The following is a 22,402-nucleotide window of genomic DNA, read 5'->3' on the forward strand; positions in this document are numbered from 1 at the left end:
GCATGACACAGTAGATACATCAAAGGATTTAGAGCTAGAAGAGACCGTAGCAAACACTTGGTTTGAAGCCCTTGTTTTATAGATCAAGAAATTGATGCCTAGAAAGAAATGTGGCTTGCTTAAATTCATACAGGTAGCAATTAACAGACTTCTCTGATCCATGTCCTCTGACTGTAAATGAAATGTTCTTTCCCCTGTAATCAATCAATAAGACTTTATTAAACTATATGCCAAGTGCTGTGCTAGATGCCAGGGACACAAATACTGAAGTGGTCTTCCAGGAGCTTACATTCTGTAGGAGGAGATAACGTTTACATTTACAAGTACAAACAAAATACAGACAAAATCAATAGCAAGCAATGAGCTGGGGGATGGGGTGAGAACTAACAGGTAGCATTTTAGAATTGAAAGGGACTTTCGAGCTCATCTAATGTAATTTTTTTTAAATTTTACAGATAAGTAAACTGAGGACTGGAGAGATGAAATACTTTGATTTAGGTCAGACATTCCATTAGAAATCAGCACATCTTTATTTAGACCTATTCAAAGCAGCATATTAAGCACTGTGGGATAAACAAAAAAACTGTAAAACATCTCAGACTTCAAAGAGTGAGCCTACCATTGAGATCAAATGAGATAATAATTGTAAAGTGCTTAGCACAGTAACTGGCACATAGCAGGTACTATGTAATTGCTCATTCCCTTCCTTTCTCTAGTTGGAGAGATGAGACATAAACACATGAAAAATTAAATAACAATAAAAATTTAAATAGCAGCTGAACAACAATAAAAGAGACATCACAAGTCAGTACATGATTATTTTATGAATTCCCTGGACTATGATTTCTATTAGTTTATAAAATGAGGAGTCAGCCTGCTGCAGATTGGGCAGGTCAAGGAAATGTTCATTGAAGAGGTGAGTATGTTAAGTAGCACGGCCTAGGATTGAGATAGTCTCAGGAGAGAAGGAAGGGCCTTCTAGCTAGATGGATAGGAGTGACCCCATGTGCAGAGATAAGATAGTACAGTATATATTTGGGAATGGGGAGTAATGGGTTTATAATAGGTATCATATGAAATATTTACTTCAAGCATCTAAGATTTTACTGATATGGGAACTCCCTCCACTAATGCAGAACTCAAGCTCTCCATGACTTTGTATATGATCTTTATGCATTTCTTTAGCAAGAGATATTCATCATTTCATGGTCAATCATCTGGTGATGAACCTCTCTTAGCTTTGCTAGGCTTGTCATCAGACAATAGATACACTGTCCAAAGCCTTTATTCAATGACTTTCTAATTTTATGGAACCTCATACAACTTATACTCAGTTTCATCTCCACTCCATGCCATTATACCTTAGGTACAGGAAATGATGATCATAAAAATTCACATCATGTAAAATGATGAATAGGACAATTTCAAAGTATACTACCATGGAGTGGATTAGTGCCATTATACCAGATTGATGGAAGCAAAAGGTTTGGTAAGGTAGATAGTGGGAAATGACTGGAAAGATAAGTTGTAGCCTAATTGTGGATAGAATTGATGACCAGAATAACACTTTTTGAGCCGATTTTCTAGGCAGCATTGAGAAGTCACTAAAGACTTTTGAACAAAGTAGTAACATGATCTAAATTGGTGATTAAGAAAAACTAGTGTGGTAGCAGAATGTAGGATAGATTGTTGAGGTAGAAAAAGGTATGAGATAATAAAATACAACTAAGGGGTTTGGGGTAGGAATAGAAGGGAAGTAAAAAAGAGTATAGATAATGTGAAATAAAAATCAATCAAAAATGGTTACTGATTAACAGGAGGGCTAGTCAATGAAAATATCCCATAGGCTTGTCATGTACATATATAAGATTATATGAAATTTTTACAAAATAAATAAAAGGTAATTGGACAAAAAACTATTAGTGGTGTGATCTTTGGCAAGTTACTTAACCTTTGTGGGCTTCAGTTTCTTCATCTGTAAAATGAGGTTGGGTTGGACTAGACCTCTGAGGTCCCTCCAGCTTTATAACTGTGAGCCTATTGTCTTAAGATAATCTGATATTTCATACTTCCTTGATACTTTTCCTGCCTTGCACATAGTAAGAGCTTAATAAATACTTGTTGACTTGACTTGAATTAAGGTACAAGAGACAGTCAGTGAAAAGGCATAGATTGGGATATGACGTGTCTGTGAGGAACAGAAAGGGTCCCTGGATTGTAGAGTATGTATAGGGAAGTAAAATATAAGAAGACTAGAAAACCAGGAATGGATTATATTTTGAAGAATTTTAAAATCTAAACAAAGGATTTTACTTTTGATCCTGAAGGTCGTTGGAGGCCCCTGGTATTTATTTATTGAATAGAAGGGTGACAGCATCAGACCTGCACTCTAGAAAGATCACTTTGGCATCTGAGTGGAGAATGGATTACAGTGGGGAGAGACTGGAGGCAGGAAGCCCAACCGGAAAGCATTAGTCTGGGTGGGGAACCTGCAGCCTCAAGGCCACATATGGCCCTCTAGGTCCTCAAGTGCAGCCCTTTGACTGAACCCAAACTTCACAGAACAAATCCCCTAGATAAAAGGATTTGTTCTGAAAAACTTGGACTCAGTCAGAAAGTCACACCCAAGGACCTAGAAGGGCACTTGTGGCTTTGAGGTCACAGGTTCCTCACCCCTAGTACTAATAGCATAAATATATATATATATATATATATATATATATATATACACACACATATATATATATACACACACATACATTATATGTATAATATATATTATACATATATTATATATAATATAACAATATATATAATATATAGATATTATATAGATAAATCTATATACCAGAAGGTATTAATCTAGACATGAGGTGATGAAGTCTTGCACCATAGTAGAAGCAATGTCAGAGGAGGGTCATATATGAAAAATGTTGCAAAGGTAAAAGCAACAGGACTTGCAACTGATGCAATGGGGGTGGTGGTGATTAAAGTTTGCAAATATGAGTGAATTGGAAGGATGATGGTAAGCTCAACAGTACTGGGGAAGTTCGGAAGAGGGGCAAGGTTTTGGGGAAAAGACTGTGAGTTCTGTTTTCAGTATGTTGAGTTTAAGATGTCTATGGGATCTATGGAATATCTAGTTGGAAATATCCAGTAGGCAATTAGAAATGTGAGACAACTCTGGTAGCAGCTCAGGAGTGAGGTTGGATAAATAGATCTGAGAATCATCTGCACAGAGATAGTAAGTAAATCTGTAGAAGCTGATGAAAGCACTGAGCCAAGTAGCATAGAAGCAAAAGAGAATAAGACCCTGAACAGAGCCTTGTGGGATACTCACCATTAGTGGGCATCACCTGAATTGAAGATGCAGCAAAGGAGACTGAGAAGGAGCAGTAAGACATTTAGGAGGAGAACAGGGACAGAGGAGTGTCATGAAAACCTAGAGAGAAGAGAGTGTCAAGGAGTAGGAAGGTGATTGACAGTGTCAAAGACTGTGAAGAGGTCAAGATTAGCGAGAACTGAGAAAACACCGTTGATGTGGCAATTAAGAGATCATTGGTAATTTGGGATAGAGTATTATAGAGTATAATAAATAATTTCAGAAGCAAGACTGCAAAGAGTTTACAAGAGAATGAGAAGAAAGGAAGTAGAAGGACTGGTGGTAGATGGTTTTTTCCAGGGGGTTAGCCACAAAAGAGAGGAAAGATATAGGCCCATAATTAATGGGGATGAACAGATCAAGGGAGAGTTGTTGGTTTTTTTAAGGATGGGGAGACATAGACATTCTTGTAGGCAGCAGAGAAGCTACCAGTAGGCAGGGACAGTTGAAGATTAGTGAGAGCATGGAAATGGTAGAAGGGACAATATGCTGCAGAAAGGATAAGATGGGATTATCTGTACAAGTAGAGAAATGTGTTTTACCAAACAGAAAGGCCACCATGTGAGACAGGTGTAAAGGAGGAGATAGTTGCGAACTTCAGCTGAATGATGTGAGAAAAAGAAAAAAGAAAAAAGACCCCTCAGTAAATGGCCTCAAATTTTTCAATGAAGGATGAGGTAAGATTCCCAGCTGAGAATGTGAGGCAAAGGGAAACCCTGGGATGATTGTGGAGTGATAAAAATGTCTGGAAAAGCTGCTGTGGTGAGTTGAATAGTGAATCATTTAGGGATGGCCTAATTGCAATTATGTTACATAAATTTGTAATAACCCCCTAATCGCTGATTTTCATCTAGCTCTATTTAATGGTAAACAAATAGGAGCAAACATAATTGATACTCAGAGTAATCCAAGTTTGGCAGGGCATGACTGATGACCGGATAAAGGGGCAAGGGATTAAAGAATAGAGGAGAGTGTTAAGTTGAACTGATTCTCCAAGATGGAGAAAGGAAGAGAGTATAGTCAGTGCAAGGATGATGACCTGGGAGAGAACTGAAGGATGGAGGAATTGAAGGTCATGGTGAGGGGAAAAATCAAGGATAGGGACCATAAGACTGAAGGACAGATGAAAGGATAAAATATTATGAACAGATAAAAGAGTTTCAGAGTTCATAAACATGGAAGTAGAACATTTGTGGATGATATATGGCCAAATCTGTATGTACCTGAGAAGGAGAGAGGAATAGGTTATAGTACACAAACAACTGAGGAACTGGAAAATTAGGATGTTTTAGGGAGTATCAATGTGTACACTGAAGTCCCCTAGCATGAGAATAAGAGTTAAGGAGGAGAGATGGACAGTGAGGCAGGCACCGAGCTCATCAAGGAAAGAAGAAAAGTGTCATGGGCTTTGTTAGATAACAGCCACAAGAATTTTGATTGGGTGACAGATATGGAATGAATGAACCTCAAAGAAGAAGTTGCTTAGTGATGGTTATAGAGGGAAAGACTGGAAATGGCGATGAGGAAAAAGTATTCTGACCCCCCTCCCAGTCCGGGGCCTAAGTGAAGGTATAAATAGTGCTGGAAAAGGGTAGTAAAGAATGACATGTTATTAATAGGAAGCTAGATTTCAGTGAGAAGCTGAGGATAGAAGGAGTGAGATAGGCAAAGTTTTAATATTTAAACAAATTTCTTAACTGTGGATAGGCATGCCAGAAAGCATAGTGGAAACAGGAAGTATATCTGGACTGAGACATTAGGGAGCATCAAGTTAAGAGGGATGAGAGTATGGGAATGGAAAGAGAGGAGCAGGGAATAGGTTTGTACAATGACAGACTGGTTCAGAAACACTGGGATAAGGAGAGCATGATGGGGTAGGAGTATGCCAGTCATTAAAGGATGAGTTCAGGCAGATTATCAATGACTAGAGAGAAGTTCTTTGAGAGTGGGAGGTGGTTAGACTATGATTAGATGGTTCTCCCTTAATGTTCAATCTTGTGGTAGGTGATGATGATGATGAGACCTGTGAGGACCAAGAGTCCCAAAGGAGCAAAGCCAGGACCTGGGTCTTGGTATCGGAACAGCTTCCCACAGCTGCGGTAAAGTCCCTGGGATGAAGGAGAAGCCAAGGCCTGAAGCATCTTGAGCTGATGGCAAAGTAACCTGGGAAACTGAGAAAGAAGGAGACCACATGTAGCCATACTATATGGGGTTGTTGCAGAGGTGAAGGCAGAGGCACACCAGACTAGGTCTGAATCTGGGTAAAGCAACACTACCTAGGAAGTCCCAGAGGCAAAAAACAGTGGCCAGGGCTGCATAACCAGTATAAATCAGAGACAAGGCTGGAACCCAGATCCTTTTTACTCTGAGTCTATCTATCCACTCCACCACATTCCTCCTAGAAGCTGCTTAATCTTTGTTGAATGATAACTGGGAGATGTCACGATGAACAAAAATAGAAAAGTTAAGAGGGGGAGCTGATTTTAAGAGGATGTGAGGAGTCTAGTTTTAGAGGTGATGTGTGTAAAGCAAAGACAGAGCATACAAGTGGAAATATCTAGGAGGCAATTGGAAAAATGGACCTGGCATTATGGAGAGAGGCCATCCACTTAAAGGGTAAAGGTGACCAGTAAAGTGGCAAGCAAAGTTAAGCTATGGAAGGCAGAGTACAGAGAGAGGAGGAAAAGGTCAAGTCTTGAACACTAATGGATTTCTCCTATTTAAAGAATGGGAAATGAATGAGAAGTCTGAAAAGGGAAAAGCAAAAGCAGGCAGAGATGAAACAAAAAGCAGTAGAACATAAATAGGGTCATGAAAAGGTAGAGAGAGGGAAGAGGAAGGTTATTTAACAGTGTCGAATACTAGAGAAAGGTCAAGGAGAATGAGAGATAAGAAAAGTTCAGTGGATGTGATAATTTTAGGTGGTTCCCTAGGAGGAACTCAGTTTTTGTGTAGTAGAGGGAATGGAATCCTCATTGAAATGAATTAAGGTAAGGTGTGTGGTAAAGAATTGGAGGTAGTGTTGCAAATAATACCTTCAAAAAGTTTGGCAGTGAAAGTAAGAAGAAAAATGGGATGGTGGTTGAAAGGTCTGAAATAAAGTGAAACTTTTATTTCTTAGAATAGGTCAAACCTGTAGGGGATAGGAGTCAGTAAGGGGAAAGACTGAAGACGTTGGAAAGCTAGAGGATGATTTATGGACCCAATCCCCCCAGAACTTGGGACAGGATCAAAGGCATAGAGATATTAACCTTTGAAAGGCTTTCAGAAGACAGAACAACCAAAGGAAGGACATTTTGATCTATTGCAAGTTTTGCCTCTGGTAAAGGGTTGCTTTACATTGTTTCAGAAAGAGAAGAATGACTATACGCCACTCTATAGAAGCTGACCAGGGGCATCCAGGTGGCACAGTGGATGGAGTGCTGAGCCTGGAGTCAGGAAGACTCATCTTTCTGAGTTCAAATCTGGCCACAGACACTTACTACCTATATGACCCTGGGTAAGTCACTTAACCCTATTTGCCTTAGTTCTTCATCTGTAAAGTGAGTTGAAGAAGAAAATGGCAAACTACTCCAGTATCTCTCCCAAGAAAACCTTAAATGGGGTCATAAAGAGTCATGCGTGACTGAAAAATGATTCAGCAACAAAAGTTGGCCAGTGATTGTTCTGACTTGGTGCTTTTCAACAGATTTGTGAGTAGAAAAGCTCTATTAACTTGGAATTTTCATGTTTTTGGCCAAAAAATAAATCTGCAAATGGGCTATTAGAGAGGATCAAAGTCAATTTGTTATTTAGACTATACATGAGACTTCATCAATGTATGGAGCTAAGAGTAAAGAAACTTTTACCACCAGTGCAAATCGCTCAACATGGTAACTATGTCATTGCCCTTTTGTGAAACAGAGTTTTGTAGCTAGGTCTGTCCCTATTGGTGTTCTCAGTGAGCTTCATTGTGGATTGCCCCCCTGTTGCTGCTGGGCTTTCTCTCCTTATCCTTTATCTTTCATTACTGTGCTGCCAGAAGTATATCTCAGAGTATATATAGTTCTTTACTGCTATTTTAACATTGGTTCATATACACATTTTCTTTATCCTCAAAAAAGTCTGTAGTTGAAATAAAGATTTATTTTCCTGTGGAATATATAGTTTTTTTTTTATTTATGGAAAGCAATGAGTTTGGCCTTTGGGCATACTTTATGTGAAAGTAACTTTAATATTTAAATTAAATTGACTCTCTAAGGTCAATGCTTTAGGAAAGTGATCCTATTAATATTAAAAAGTTAAATTTGTTTCATCATGGTTTTATAGCAGACCAAGCTGCTGCTTGAATGGAATTGGTTTGGGTGATTCAAAACATATCCAGGATGAAGAAAGAAAAAAAAATAGTGATTTTGAAGAAATATTTCCAATTCACTCAAATTGGTCTGGCCTTTATTTTAACTCTGTGACCATAGCGTTTCTCTCAAAAACAGAGCCAGGTCTCCGTACACAGTAAATGTGAATGAATGCCAGAAAGATGCTTGACCAAAAGGTGATGTGGTAACGTAGAGTGGGAGAGTAGAGAAATGAGAGAAGAAATAATTCCTGTTATTAGTAACAGGGGGTGGGGGACAGAAGTGCCAGAAATGGTGTAAAAATGAAATGATAGGACCGAGGACTAAAGCTGAGATTTTCGGGACAGAGGTATCCCAAGATGGAGAAGTTGTAGCGTTAAGTTGAGGAAGGCCCTGCCTGAAAACCTTTACCTTCAAGTGGCCATGTATTTGTGTTAAGTTGGTCCTTCCCTTCAATAACCCCTTAGCCAGTTCCATAGTCTATTTTTTTTCTTCTTAGGGGAAGAGGGAGTTGCATGATGAACCAGGGACTCTAGACAGAGGGCTCAGGGACAGCAGTGAGATGTACTAGGATGCCTGTTGGGCTCACTTGGCCTCCATCCAATGCATGGTAGAGGGTAAGACATAATTGAGGGAGAAGATTGCTGCAGCTCTAGCCTGTAGCAGTCCCTCAGCAACCCTTAGACACTGACTGTGGGCCTCACAGCTGAGCAACCTAGAGTCTCTCACAAAGGCTCTGTTGACCCAAAGCATTCTGTACCAAATTCTGTTGAGACTGGGGCTGCTGCAATTAACAAATGATAAAGTTTTAATGAACAGTGCAAGGAGAGTTTCTTGACACTTTCTTCTCTAAGTCCTAGAATAGTTAATATTCCTTAGAGATCAATTAAAAAGTTTTTTTTTTCTTTTTTGCCAAAATTCCTCAGGGTATGTTGCAGGTTCTTTAATGAAGTCTCTAGCTGACACTTAAGTTATAGGCATTGAGAGTTCACTAAATGAGGCTACAGGAAGTCTTAGAGGACTGGAAACTTTTAGTTGTCGAAACAGCTGGTATCCCTGAGGAGAGAGTCTTATGGGCATATACCTCTTCCATAGCTCTCAGAGTTCAATCCTGGCTTCAGGACAATGAAGGAGATTAATTCATTTCAATAAGCATTTACCAAATATTTACAGCATGTTCCAAGGATCCAAAGATAGGGAGAAAACACAGTCCCTCCCCTCCTGGAGCTTATAGTTTAAAAGTAGTAATTGGACAACATTTCCACAAATAGGTTTCATACAAGATAGAATGTTATAAGTACAAAGGAAAATCAAGTCAAATTTGTTGCTAGTTTAAAAAAAAAAGTTAAAGGTATCACTGTCAGCTTTGTATTACAATAGAGTGTGTGTGTGTGTGTGTGTGTGTGTGTGTGTGTGTGTGTTTTGGGGAAGAGAGGATCAGCAAAGCTTTGGGGCGGACATGACATCTTTGAGTTGAACCCATTAGGAAGGCAAGGATTCCAGCATGAGGGAGAGGAGAAAGGAATGTGTTTGTCAACTCTAAAAACAAATGACCAAAGCGTCCCAGAGGTTATACAGCCACTGATAACTGAGAAATAAAGTGCCAAAGAGCTCACACAGGTTATCACAATCACAATCAACTCTAAACAACAATAACAATAACAATGATAATAAAAATGATAAAGTAAAAATGAAATAAAGTCAAAGAAATAACAGTGGCTATAAGCCAAAAAAAAAAAAAAGCTTTCTTTTTTCCATTGGAAGAGGGAAACCAGACACATGTCCCAGGACCTCCTCTAAGAGGAGACCTTTAGGAAGGCCAAGTCTTGATACATATAACAGTGTCTACACATTGAACTGTAGCTATTTCAGTGAGGGGTAATAGGAACGATGAAATACGTTTGATTCATAGTAGGGCTTCATGGTTCCTCCAGGTGTTTGTCCAAGCTCAGAGACCACCTGGGGCTGGTGGGATTTAGCTTTGGCAAAGTTCATCCAAAGGGTGAGCACAAAGGATTGTTGTTATGCAAAACAGGTCATAGCTTGCTTGCTAGGCCTTAGCTCTGGAAAACAAGATGTCTTGTGAAGGTCTTGGTATGGGATTACTGACATGTTCTAGGTAAGAGTGTGCTGGTAAATGTTTTAAAAACTTGGTTGTTGTTTAGTCATTTCAAGTCATGTCCAACTCTTCATGACCCCTTTTGGGGTTTTCTTGGCAAAGATATTGATGTGGTTTGCCATTTCCTTCTCCAGCTCATTTTACAGATAAGGAAACTGAACAAACAAGGTTAAAAACGACTTGCCTAGAGTCACATAGCTAGTAAGTGTCTGAGGCAGGATTTGAATTCAGATTTTCCTGACTCCACACCTTTCACTCTTATTCACTGTACCATCTAGTTGCTGAAACTAGTTTTAATAACTAACTTTCCAGAAATATATCCATGACACACTTTTAAATTTGATCTGCATTATTAGCATTTTCTCTGCTATTTTCTTAAATCTGGAAATCAACAAAACACTAAATTAAGCCTTGGTTTTTCATTTGCTGATTTCTGGAGTATAAAATGCTCATGATGGAAATTTAACAGTTCTCCTGAGCAAATTTGACTTCAGCACACCCCTGGCTCTAGGCATGGGTGGTGTACATAACGAACAAAGATAGAAACGGAGATTAGGGAGCGTCAGGTAGTGCAGTCTGGATGTAGTCCAATAGAAAAGTAGTATAGATTATTCTACTGACCCCTTCTTAGTCCTTAATGTAGGTATTGTCCTTTTGCTTAGGAGTATATTAGGGCTACAGACACAAGGGCCTCCTCAGTTACACCCTAATAGACCCCAACGCAACTGGTTAGAATTACTGACCCGAGGCCTAGTGCTACATAATGAACCAAGGCAGGCCAGGTCATACTTCATGTAGTGTTGGTTACATTGACATTGTTCTATACTAACCAAACAATCAACAAAAATTTTACTAATTGTTTACTCTGTGTCAAGCTCTGCTAAGCACTGGGCTTCACATCCATGATTAATACACACAATATCAAATCCAAAGACAAACTCCTGAAACTCCATTGCACTATTGCTCAGCTGAAAATTCACTGATATCAACATTCCTATGGAACCAGTGAATGACTTTGGGTTTCTATAGTCTTCCCTCCAATATCTCTAGACCTGATTTTCTTAGTTTCCTCATCTATTAAAAAAATAAAAGGGCAGGGGTCCAACTAGGTGATTGCTAAGGTTCCCCTCAAACCTAAATTCTTTGATTCAATTTCATTCTACAGCAATTTATTTAGCTAAACGTTTGAACTCTTCTAAGCACCAGGAATAGAAGACACAGATTAAATAAATATCTAATTTCAAGGAGTTTCAATTCTATTATAGGAATGTAAGTACACAGATAAGTGAATACAGAATATATATATAAAGTAAAAAAAGAAGCTAATTTGAGGGAGAACACTAATAATTGGAGGAAGGAGTGTTCAGGAAACACCTTTTTAGGAAGTGGCACCTGAGGTAAACCTTGAAGAGGCCAGTACACTTCAACAGTGTTTAAATATCTATATGACTAAACTGGCTTTTTCATTTTTACCAATTTAACCATTCAATTTAGAAAAAAAAATATATGGGTAAGTTCAAATAATTGTTTGGATTTTTGTCAATGTAAAATTCAAATACAAAGTAGTGTTATGATTTATTATAGGGTGGAGAAGAGAGAAAAGGACCACAAAAATAATCAGGTTGTACTGATTCTGTAACTGTTTAGATCATAGACCTAGGTTAGGACCCTAGTGCTAAGAAAAAATATATAGTTCCCTATGGGCTATCACAGCCATTTTACTCTGCTTATTAGCAGTTGACAGATTTTAATATATGATCCTGAATCATGTTAACATCTCATAAAGATATTAGCAACAGATTATACCTTGGTGCAAGCCCTCAACAGCTCATGCCTGGATCGTTGCACTAGTCTTCTGCTTGGTCTTCTCGCCTCAAATCTCCCTCTTCCCACTCCAATCCATCAATCCACTCAGATACCAAAGTGATTTTCCCAACATGCAGGTCTGGCCATAGCACCTGACTCCCTTCCCTTTCAATGAATTCCAGCAGTTCCCTATTACTGCCGTTAAATTGACAGTTAAAGCCTTTCATACTCTGCCCTTATTTTACCTTTCCATTTTACTTATACTCTTCCCCTTTCCACATCCTCTATTATCCAGCTACACTGACCTACTTGCTGTTCCTTTGACTGGCTATTTCATCTCCCAACTCTGCCTTTTCTTTTTTTCAAAATTAACTTTTTTCAATTAAAAAAAATCTATTTCTCTCCCTCTTGCTTCCCCTTCCATCACTGGAGGGAAAAAGAACAAAATCCTTGTAACAAATATTCAGTCAAGCAAAACAAATTGTTTCATTGGCCATTTTTAAAAATTGTAATCTCATTTTACACTGAGTCCATCAGCTCTCTTGCTCTTGCCTTTTCCCTGGCTGTCTCTCATGATTGTAATGTTGTCTCTCCCCATCTACATTTCCTGCCTTCCCTGGCTTTATTCAAAATTCAGCTCAAATCCTACTTTTTGCACCTTATCCAGTCCCCCTTCCACTGATAGTGCCTTTCCACTGAAATCACCTTCCATTTGCATTGCCCATCTTGTATATACATAGTTTGTTGTTGTTGTTGTTGTTGTTGTTTGGTATATTGTTTCTCTCATAAGAGAGTGTGTGCCTTGAAGGAAGGGACACTGTTTTTGCCTTTCTTTGTATGTCCAGTGCTTCACGGAGTGTCTAGCTGCGACCACATAGTGAGTTTAATAAATACTTGTTGATTGACTGGACAGGAACATAGAGATCATCTCTTACAATTCATTTATTTATAGATGAATAAACTGAGGACTAGAAAGATTGAGTGACTTGGCTTTTCCCTCCTATATTTCTGTTGGTTAAGGTTATTTTAAAATTTGATTTATTTATTTATTTTGAGTTTTCAACATTCACTTTTATAAGATTTTGAATTTTACATTTCCTCCCTCTCTCCTCTCTACCCCCCCGAAGATGGCATGCAATCTGATATGGGCTATATTTGTACAATCGTATTAAGCATATTTCCACATTAGTCATGTTGTGAAAGAAGACTCATGACAAAAGGGAAAAAACAATAAAAAAAAAAAGAGAAAAGAGTATGCTTCGATTTGCATGCAGACTCTATAGTTCTTTCTCTGACTGTGGATAGCATTTTCCATCATGAGTTTAAGGTTAATTTCTGAACCTAGTTGTATGTAGGTATAATTTTTTCTCTTTAAACTAGTTCAGATGAGATTGAGGTTGGAATGTTGCCTATTCTTCCCATCCTCCCGTGCTTTGTATGGACTTTTCTTTGCATGCTCCATTTATGTGGGGAAATTTTCCCCTTTCTTCTCCCTTTCACCCTCACTCAGTGCATCCTTCTTTCTCTCCCTTTCATTCTTCTTTTGAGATCATCCCAACATAATAGAATCACATCCAGAGCCTTTGTCTAAGTAGACTTCCTCTGAAACCTCTGTCAAGGATAAAATTCTTGATGATTACATGTATTGTCTTCTCATATAAGAATGTGAAAAGTTTAACCTTGTTTAGCTACCTATGACTTCTCATTGTTTACCTTTATATGCTACTCTTGAGTCTTGCATCTTAATGTCAAATTTTCTGTTCAGCTCTAGTCTCTTCATCAGGAAAGCTTAAAAGCCTGTATTTGATTAAATATCCATTTTTTTCTCCCTTCAGGATTATACTTAGTTTTTCTGAGTAGGTTACTCTTTGTTGTAATCTCATCTCCGTTGCCTTCCAAAATGTCATATTTCAAGTCCTCTGTTTCTTTATTGTTGTAGCTACTAAATTTTGTGTGATCCTGATTGTGGCTCCATTATATTCGAATTCTTTCTGGCTACTTGCAGGATTTTCTTCTTGATCTGGGAATTCTGGATTTTGATTATAATATTCCCGGGAATTTTCATTTTGGGATTTCTTTCAGGAGGTGACTGGTGGATTTTTCAATTTATATTTCAATTTCCAATTTTAACTTCTACTTTGTTTTGTTTCAGAGATATCTAGGCAGTTTTCCTTGATAATTTCTTGAAATATGGAGTCTAGGCTCTTTTTTGTTCGTAGCTTTTAGGTAGTCCAATGATTCTTAAATTATCTCTCCTTAATTTATTTTCCAGATCAGTTGTTTCACCTATGAACTATTCCACATTTTCTTCTATTTTTAATTTTTTTTTTACTTTATTTCATTTGTTCTTTATGTCTCATGGAGTCATTAGGTTCCTTTTTGGGGAATTCTAATTTTTAAGGAATTCTTTTTCTTCAACAAGTTTTTTTAACCTCTTTTAACAAGCTGTCAATTCTATTTTCATGAATTTTCTTGCATAGCTCTCATTTTTTTACCCAGTTATTTTGTTCTTTACTATTCTTATTTGTTTTTCTTTTTTAAATTCATTTTGGGCTCTTTTTCCATATTTTTTTTTCTTTAATTCTTCTAGGAATTCTTGTCAGGCTTGTGTCCAATCTGCATTTTTCTTTGAGGCTTTGTTTGTAGATGTTTTCAAGTCATTGTTTTCTGTATTTGTATTTTGAACTTCCCTTTCATCATAATAGCTTTTTATGGTCAGATTCTTTTTGTTTTTTGGTTTTTGGTTTTGGTTTTGGTTTTGGGTTTTTTGTTTTGTTTTGTTTTGCTAATTTTTCCAGCCTACTTCTTGACTTTGGATTTTATGTTAGTGTTGTGTTCAGCTCACTTCTTGGGAGGGGATGATTGTCTGGTCTGAGCTTCTGTCTTTTTATGTCCTTCTGTTTGCATGGCTCTGTCTGGGGGCATGTTAAGTTTTCAGTGCTTCCAAAGTGGTGTGATTCATGAAAAGGTCTATTCATTGCCCTCCTAATATGTGTTTGCTTTGCAAGTTCCTGACCTATATTAGGTCCCTTGGCTTGTGTGTGGTTGAATCGCTATAGACTGATGCTGGACTCAGTCATCGTTAGCCCACAGGAAGGTTCTGTAGGTTCAGAGTGACTGAACTTCTAGTTTCCCCTGGTTTTGGTCTCCTGCCCTAGTTTATTCCACTGAAGGCTTATGTACAAGACTAAAGGTTAGAACTGAATCCGCACTCTGCTCTTGGGCTCAGAGTCACATACCTGTCTCTCTGGGACTTGCTTCTTGCTCTTTCCATAGGCAGGGCCCCTTCTCCTTTGTGAGCACTCCTCTCCATCCTGGAATTATGAGATTTTATCTGGGAGATTGCTTATTCACAAGCTGAAAGCTCACTAGAAGAGGACTGAATATTGTCTTTTTAGCTTGTTGTTTTCTGGTGCTATCTAGAGCCACAAAGAAATAATATCCCATAAGCACTCTCAGGGGTGCCTATGTTGCCCTTCGTTACCCTCTTTGGTTTGCCCTCACCTCTGCAAAGGAGTGGGTGAGATTATCATCTTATATCTCTTCTTTGTAGACAAACTCAAAAAAATATCAAAACATTCATTTTCAGTTGATTTGTGGCTGTTCTTTCCATTTGCATTATTGAATTCATTGTATTTATTATTTTCTTGGCTCTGCTTACTTTGCCTCATATTAGTGATGTAAGTTTTCTCAAGCTTTTCTGGGTTCACTACATTATTTCTTTCTTACATCACAATAATATTCCATTACATCTACAATTTGTTTAGCCTTCCCAGTTGATGGCTGTCTACTTTGTTTTCAGATCTTTGCTACCAAAAAAGGGTTGCTATAAATATTTTGGTATATATGAAACCTTACGTTTTGTCTTTTGACCTGATTGGGGTAGTTGCTAAGCAGTGGAACCTGAAAGAGATTATGTCTAAAAGCAACAAAAAATTTTCTTTCAGAAGAACACACTAGACCTTATAACAGATAGCAATCTTATACTGTTATTCTGATTAATCAATATTTCTCCAAGAATTCCTCCTTGAAGTGTCTGATCAAGAATTCCTTGGATTAACTCCAGTCAGAGGTCCTTTGGCAAAGGCTGAGTGACCTTCTGTCAGTTGTATTTTAAAGGTTAAGCTAGAAAGTCACTGAGGTCTTTTCTAATTCTGTGATTCTGAGTATATAACTGAAATGTCGTGCGGGGCAAATATAATGAATTTAATTTTAGATGAGTTAGATATGGAACAACAAGTTCAGTGTAAATAGTGGTATCACATTTAAAAGCCAAAAACAGACCTTATAGACTTTCTAGTCCACACCCCTTTTTCCCTTCTACTTTCCTATCTTTTATGATTTCCTGACCCAGTGGTAATATTAGTTTGATATTATTATCATATTCAGCATTACAAACACAGGGTAACCTCTAGCTATACATGAGTCTCATTTTCTCCAATCTAAATAATTAAACTTCCTTTAAGTTGAATTTTCTCTCATACCTGCTCAAGCATTTTCTTAGTTAAAACTCATCTAGAGACTCAACCTAACAATCTCTTCATGTTTCACAGATTTTAGAATGGCAATAACACAATAGTTACAGACTTCCTTCTTTTGGGATTTCCAATTTTTTTTCAGATATGCACATATTTCTCTGTGGGATCTTTCTACTACTCTATGTGCTCATTTTGCTAGGGAATGAAATAATTCATCTGTCTCTATACCCAACTTCACATGCCCATGTGCTTTTTACTCTAAAACTAATCATTGTTGGTATTTCTTATGCTTCAAATAATGTTCTGAAAACTTTCTCAAATCTCCTAAACAAAAACAGAACATTCTCTTTTTCTCCCTGTATAATACAGATTTTCTCTACTTGGCTTTGGCAAAAGCAGAATGTTCCCTCCTGATGGTGATGTCTTATGAGAGGCATGTGGGTATCTGCCACCCCCTCAGATACTCTGTCATTAGACTGAGAGTCTGCTCTGTTCTACCATCATGTCCTGAGCACATGGCTCTTTTTTGACCTTAGTCCATGAGATTCTCATCATGAGGCTGTCCTTCTGTGGGCCTCAGGAAGTCAATGACTTCTTTTGTGAAGTTCCATCCATGCTTAAGTTGGCCTGTGCCAACACCTGACTTAACCAAGCCATTGTTTTTATTACTTGTGTCATAGTTTTACTGTGGCCTTTCTGTTTGATCCTTGTCTTCTTCATGCATATCATACTAAGAATCTAGTATGGGGGGGGAGACAAAAAAAAGCCTCTTCCACATGCTCCTCCCACCTCTGTGTTGTTGGACTCTTCTTTGGCACTGCCATTGTCATGTACATGGCCTCCCACTCCAGTCACCTGGAGGAACAGTAGAAAATCCTCTCCCTGTTCTACAGTCTCTTCAACCCATCACTGAATGTCATGATCTGATGATGGCTCTGGAGGAGAAAGTGAAGCTGGTGACCTTGCACAGCTCTCTTTCACTCAAATCAAATTCAATTGCAAGTCACGTCATCATCTCCCTGATGCCATGGTCCTCTTCGAGAATGAAGGATCAAAAAACCACGAATGTCATCATCTATAGCCCGAGGAATGGAGATGTGAAGGGGGCTCTAAGAAGAGTGGTGAGAAAGGAGAGGATATGGTGAGCATGTGGAGTGTTTAGCAGTTAGCCCCATTGTCATCCTTGACTCTTCTCTCTTGCATGCCCCATATCTCCATTCAGTTGCTAAATCCTTTATACACATATACATATACACATATATACATATACACATACACATATACATATTCACCTATGTGATTACGCAAGTTCCCTTCTACTTAGTTTTATGACCACGCTAACTCGAGCCCTCCTCATCTTTAATCTGAATTATTACAGTATCCTCTCAGCTGATCTCACTACCTCATCTCTCCCCTTTCCAATCTATTCTCTGTCTGACTGCCAAAGTGACCTTTCTAAAGCCTAGATGTAATCAGGTCATCCCTCCTCCCCCTTAAATAAATCCCACGGCTCCTTACTACCTCTAAGATAAAATGTAACATCCTTTGTTAAACATTTAAAGCTCTTCACAACACTGTCACTTTTTCACTTTTCCTATCTTCTTGCATTCTGCTAACCTTGGCCCACTTTATGATGCAGCCATACTGGCTGCTTCATGTTCTTTGTATATGATACTCCATTTCCCATCTCTATGTCTTTGCACTGGCTGTTCCCTAGTACCTCCAGTTTCTGACTTCTGGAATCCTAAACTTCCTATAGGGATCATTTCAAAAGGTCTCTATTCTAGGAAACCATTCCTCTACCCTCCCACCTCCCAGTTATTATCATTCTTCTTACTTTCCATCAACTCTCTAGTTATATGTTCTGATGTATATATACATATATATGCACACATGTGTGCATATCTATATGTACGTACATTTATATATCTATGTCTACACACATGTATACGAAGATATTTTGTTTTTCTTGTTGAGTCATTTGAGTCATGTCTGACTCTTTGTGACCCAATCTTGGCAGAGATACTGGAGTAGTTTGCCATTTCCTCCTTTGACTCATTTTATAGATGAAAAACTGTGAGAAATAGGGTTAAGTGACTTGCCCAGGGTCACACAGCTAGTAAGTGTCTGAAGCCACATTTGAACTCAGGAAGATGAATCTTCCTGACTCCAGGCCTGACTGAAGTCACTGGATTTGCCTAGGGAAGAAGGTGCAATTGGTGAATTCTGCAAGTTATCTTCTAAGTACAATTTGACTCATCCACTACTATGCCAGCTTGCTGCCCACCCACACACTTATACGTACATGTATACACACAAGAAGTATATATGTACCTACAGCACACATGTACATATACATGAACAAACACATATAACACTCATATGTGTGTATAGTCTCCCCAATTAGAATGTAATATCATTGAGGACAGAGACCATTTTTGCTTTTTCTTTTAAAATAGATAGTGCTTAGCAATTAGTGATGGTGATAACATCTTCATCTAGATGATGTAGTGGATACAGAGCTGGAACTGGAATCAAGAAGACCTGAATTCAAATTTAGATACTTCCTAGATGTATGAATCTGGGCAAGTTCATTTAACTACTTCCACCATGTGATGATTTGTTTTTGTTGACTGTAATTTTTGGGACAAGGGAAGGGGGGGGGGCAGAATCATTGGCAAGTGATAGTCATATAAAAAGAGAAAATATATAAATAAAACAATTATATAATTGTGAGGAAATGGAGGTCCAAAGAACATAAGGAACTCAGTCAAGCTCGTAAGCCAAGCTAATGGCAGAGCTACATATAAAATCTGGACCACTTCTAGCCTTTAGTGTTTGGTATCTTTATGAAAACAACCCTTTGCCATGGCTACATCAAGATATAATAACAGGATTTTTAAAATTCAGAGATACTTTAAAACACATTATACCAGCATGTGTAGTCCTGATATTTCCTGAGTTACATTGCCAGATACATCTTGTATTATTCCACAGAAGACAGGTCAGGATTAGTCACACACTCAGAGAAAAATCTGTTTTTATAGTGTTGTACTCCTTTTCTGATGGGGAAAATTCAGTTTTCCTTATTTGAAAAACATAAAAGATTTCCAAAGGCAAACTTTTGTCATTGCCTTCTGCCCCATAACAAATTCTCTAAGAATTAAAGTGTAACAAACTCCTTTGGGATTTTCTGCCTCTGCTTTATGTTTTGATTTTTGTGAGGCAATCAGGGTTAAGTGACTTGCCCAGGATCACACAGCTAGTAAGTGTCAAGTGACTGAGGCTGGAGTTGAATTTAGGTCCTTCTGACTTGAGGGCTGGATCTCTATTCAATGCACCACCTAGCTAACCCCAGCTCTTCTTTAGACTTTCAAGATCCTCTGTACAGACTCCCTGACACTATCCCCACTGCATCTGCTGACTTTGGATCCTGGACCTAATCTCTGAGATGTGGAACTTGGAGTGATTTTCTAGTAGAATGATTCTGGATTCAAATTCACTTGTCTATCAGCTTAGGTACAAGGGATGAAAGTGGGAGCAGCTAGTGTTAAGAAAGAGAACATGAATTGTAGGTGTTATTGTTAACTTCATCAAGTAACATTGATATATGGGCTCTGCCTCCCCCAGCTCTCAAATAATTTATTTGAGAAGTGTTCTGGTGGGGATGGTAAGTTTAAGGATCTGACACAACATGTGTATTCACAGAGCTACAACATGTCCAAATACTTGGGGAAAACAATGTGTGATGTGGTCTCAGGAGGATGACTTGTTATCATTTGAGTTTCCTTTGTGTGTATCCTTTTCTATGCCACCTGTTCCAGATCTTCTCCCCAGGAGCCTCAGAGAGACAGACTGACATTCCTGGTGCCACCAAAGGGAAGAGGGAGATGCTTCTCCTCAATAGAATTCTCAGGAGTGTCTGGGGATGGGGAGAAGTAAGTTTGAGCAGAGGATAAAGTCTTTACTCAGGGTCTTTATTATATAGAATTCCAGGGGTACTTCCTCAACCTCCCTCAGATTGCAGAGTGATTCCATTTCAGGGGTTCATCTCCCATAGAAATTGCCAGATAGTGGAGAATTTTCAGACCCATCTTAAAATGCATTCCCTACCTATGTAGGCACAGATCTAGTTTTGAAATTAGGACTCAGCATACAGCATTACAAGTAAGTGTTCCTTTTGTACTGCAAGTTGTCACAGAGGGGGCAAGTTGGGTCACCTTGGACAAATTGTCACTTGATTTGTCCAGGGAAGATGGTACAACTGGCAGATTCTGCAAGTTATCTTCCTGGCTATGAGTCTAAGTACAATTTGAGTCAGATAAACTAGTTCATCCCACTTATTTTATAAGAGACTGACACTCAGAGAGAAGAAGTGACTTCTGTTTAGTAAGTAATAGGTAGCTGAGTTGGGAAGAACTGGGATTTGAATTCAGATCTTCTGATTCCCAGTTAAGGACTCTCCTCCATGCTTGCCTTTCTATGCTCCTCCACAGTAAGTGATTAGTGGTGCCAGTCAACAGAGGCTAGTTCACTTTCTATGTCAGTGAAGAACCAAGGAGGAACAAGAGAACCACAGATCAGATGAGGGCCTTTGGTTCTGTTATCTTGCTAACAACCCAACCTCAGAGTGAAGGAGTGAATCCCCCTATCCCAGTAGATTATCATTCCTGAGTTGCTTCTAGTAATGACTGCTTACTTCTTTCATATTGCAAAAGTAGCCTCTATAAGACAATAACCAAAGAAAAAAAGTATGAACCCTTCTTTAGCTATGATATAGGTGGGTAAGTGCTAGATTTGGGCTCAGAAGATCTTGGGCTTGAATCTTAGACCTGTAACTTACCAGCTAGAAGGTATTTTATCTCCTCTAGGGCTTAGTTCCCTCATCTTTAAAATTAAAGCATTGGGCCATATGATCTCTAATGTCCTTTCCACCTCTAACAACCTATAAATCGTCTCCTCTATAATCCCAGAGAGAGGTAGTCAAACCCTGTTAGGAACATCGTGGGGTTAATAGCTAAATACCAGAAGCAAATATTCTTGTTTTTGTTTCTTGTGATCTCTTTAACATGGTAAGTTTTTGCAAAGCTAAAGTTAACAAGTGACAATAATTGTCATAGGGAAGCAGGAAGAGAAAGGCAAGTGTATATGAGGAGCAAACCAGAAAGTGAGAAAAGTGTCTGCAAAGTAGAGAATACATCCGTTTTAAGAAAAAAAAAACACCCCAAATAGTGGAAACAATTTTTCATAATTTGTTGGTGATGTGCATTGAAAACTCAAAGTTGGAACCTCTGGTCTTGGCAACTGAAAAGGAGTGTTTTACAAGGAGAAAGAAGAGCTCATGATGAAATATGAGTAAATGGTATCATTTAATTTTATTTTTTTATTAATAAGTTTATTTATTCTTAGTTTTCAACATTTACTTCCACAAGATTTTGAGTTCCAAATTTTCACCCCATCTCTCCCCTCCCCCCACCCCAAGATGGCATGCATTCTGAATATCCCTTCCCCTAGTCTGTCTTCCCTTCAATCTCTCCCCCCCCTTCTCTTATCCCCTTCCCCTTCTATTTTCCTGCAGGGCAAGATAGATTCCTGTACCCCATTTCCTGTATTTCTTATTTCCCAGTTGCATGTGAAAACATTTTTTAAACATGTGTTTTTAAAACTTTGGGTTTCAAATTATCTCCCCTCCCCACCCACCGTCATTGAAAAGGCAAGCAACTCAATATAGGTTGTACATGTGCAGTTATGCAAAACACTTCCATAGCAGACATGCTGTGAAAAACTAACTCTATTTCCCTTAATCCTATCCTGTCCCCCCTCATTTATTCTATTCTTTCTTTTGATCCTGTCCCTCCTCAGAAGTATTTGCTTCTGATTACCACCTTTCCCAATCTGCCCTCCTCTCTATCATCCCCTTACTCTCTTGTCCCCTTCCTCCCCATTTTCCTGTAGGGTAAGACATATTTCCATACCCAATTGAGTGTGTATGTTATTCCCTCCTTAAGTCAAATCCTATGAGAATAAAATTCACTCATTCCCTCTCACCTTCCCCCATTTTCCCTCTGCTGTAAGAGCCTTTTCTTTTCTGTTTTTTTTTGTGAGATAATTTACTCCATTCTACTTCTCCCTTTCTCCTTCTCCTAGTATAATCCTCTCTCACCCATTAATTTTATTCTCCAGATATGACCCCTTCATCTTCAACTCACCCTGTGCCCACTATCTATCTATCTATCATCTATCTATCTATCTATCTATCTATCTATCTATCTATCTATCTATC

At 38.4% G+C, this 22,402-nt stretch overlaps 1 pseudogene; it reads left to right on the plus strand.

Annotated features, from left to right (window-relative positions):
* Nucleotides 1–16,330: 16,330 nt before the first annotated feature.
* Nucleotides 16,331–17,264, plus strand: LOC114027315 (annotated as a pseudogene).
* Nucleotides 17,265–22,402: the final 5,138 nt, after the last annotated feature.

This window comes from Vombatus ursinus, unplaced genomic scaffold, assembly GCF_900497805.2.
Source record: "Vombatus ursinus unplaced genomic scaffold, bare-nosed wombat genome assembly UNPS02014858.1, whole genome shotgun sequence".
NCBI classification, from domain to species: domain Eukaryota; kingdom Metazoa; phylum Chordata; class Mammalia; order Diprotodontia; family Vombatidae; genus Vombatus; species Vombatus ursinus.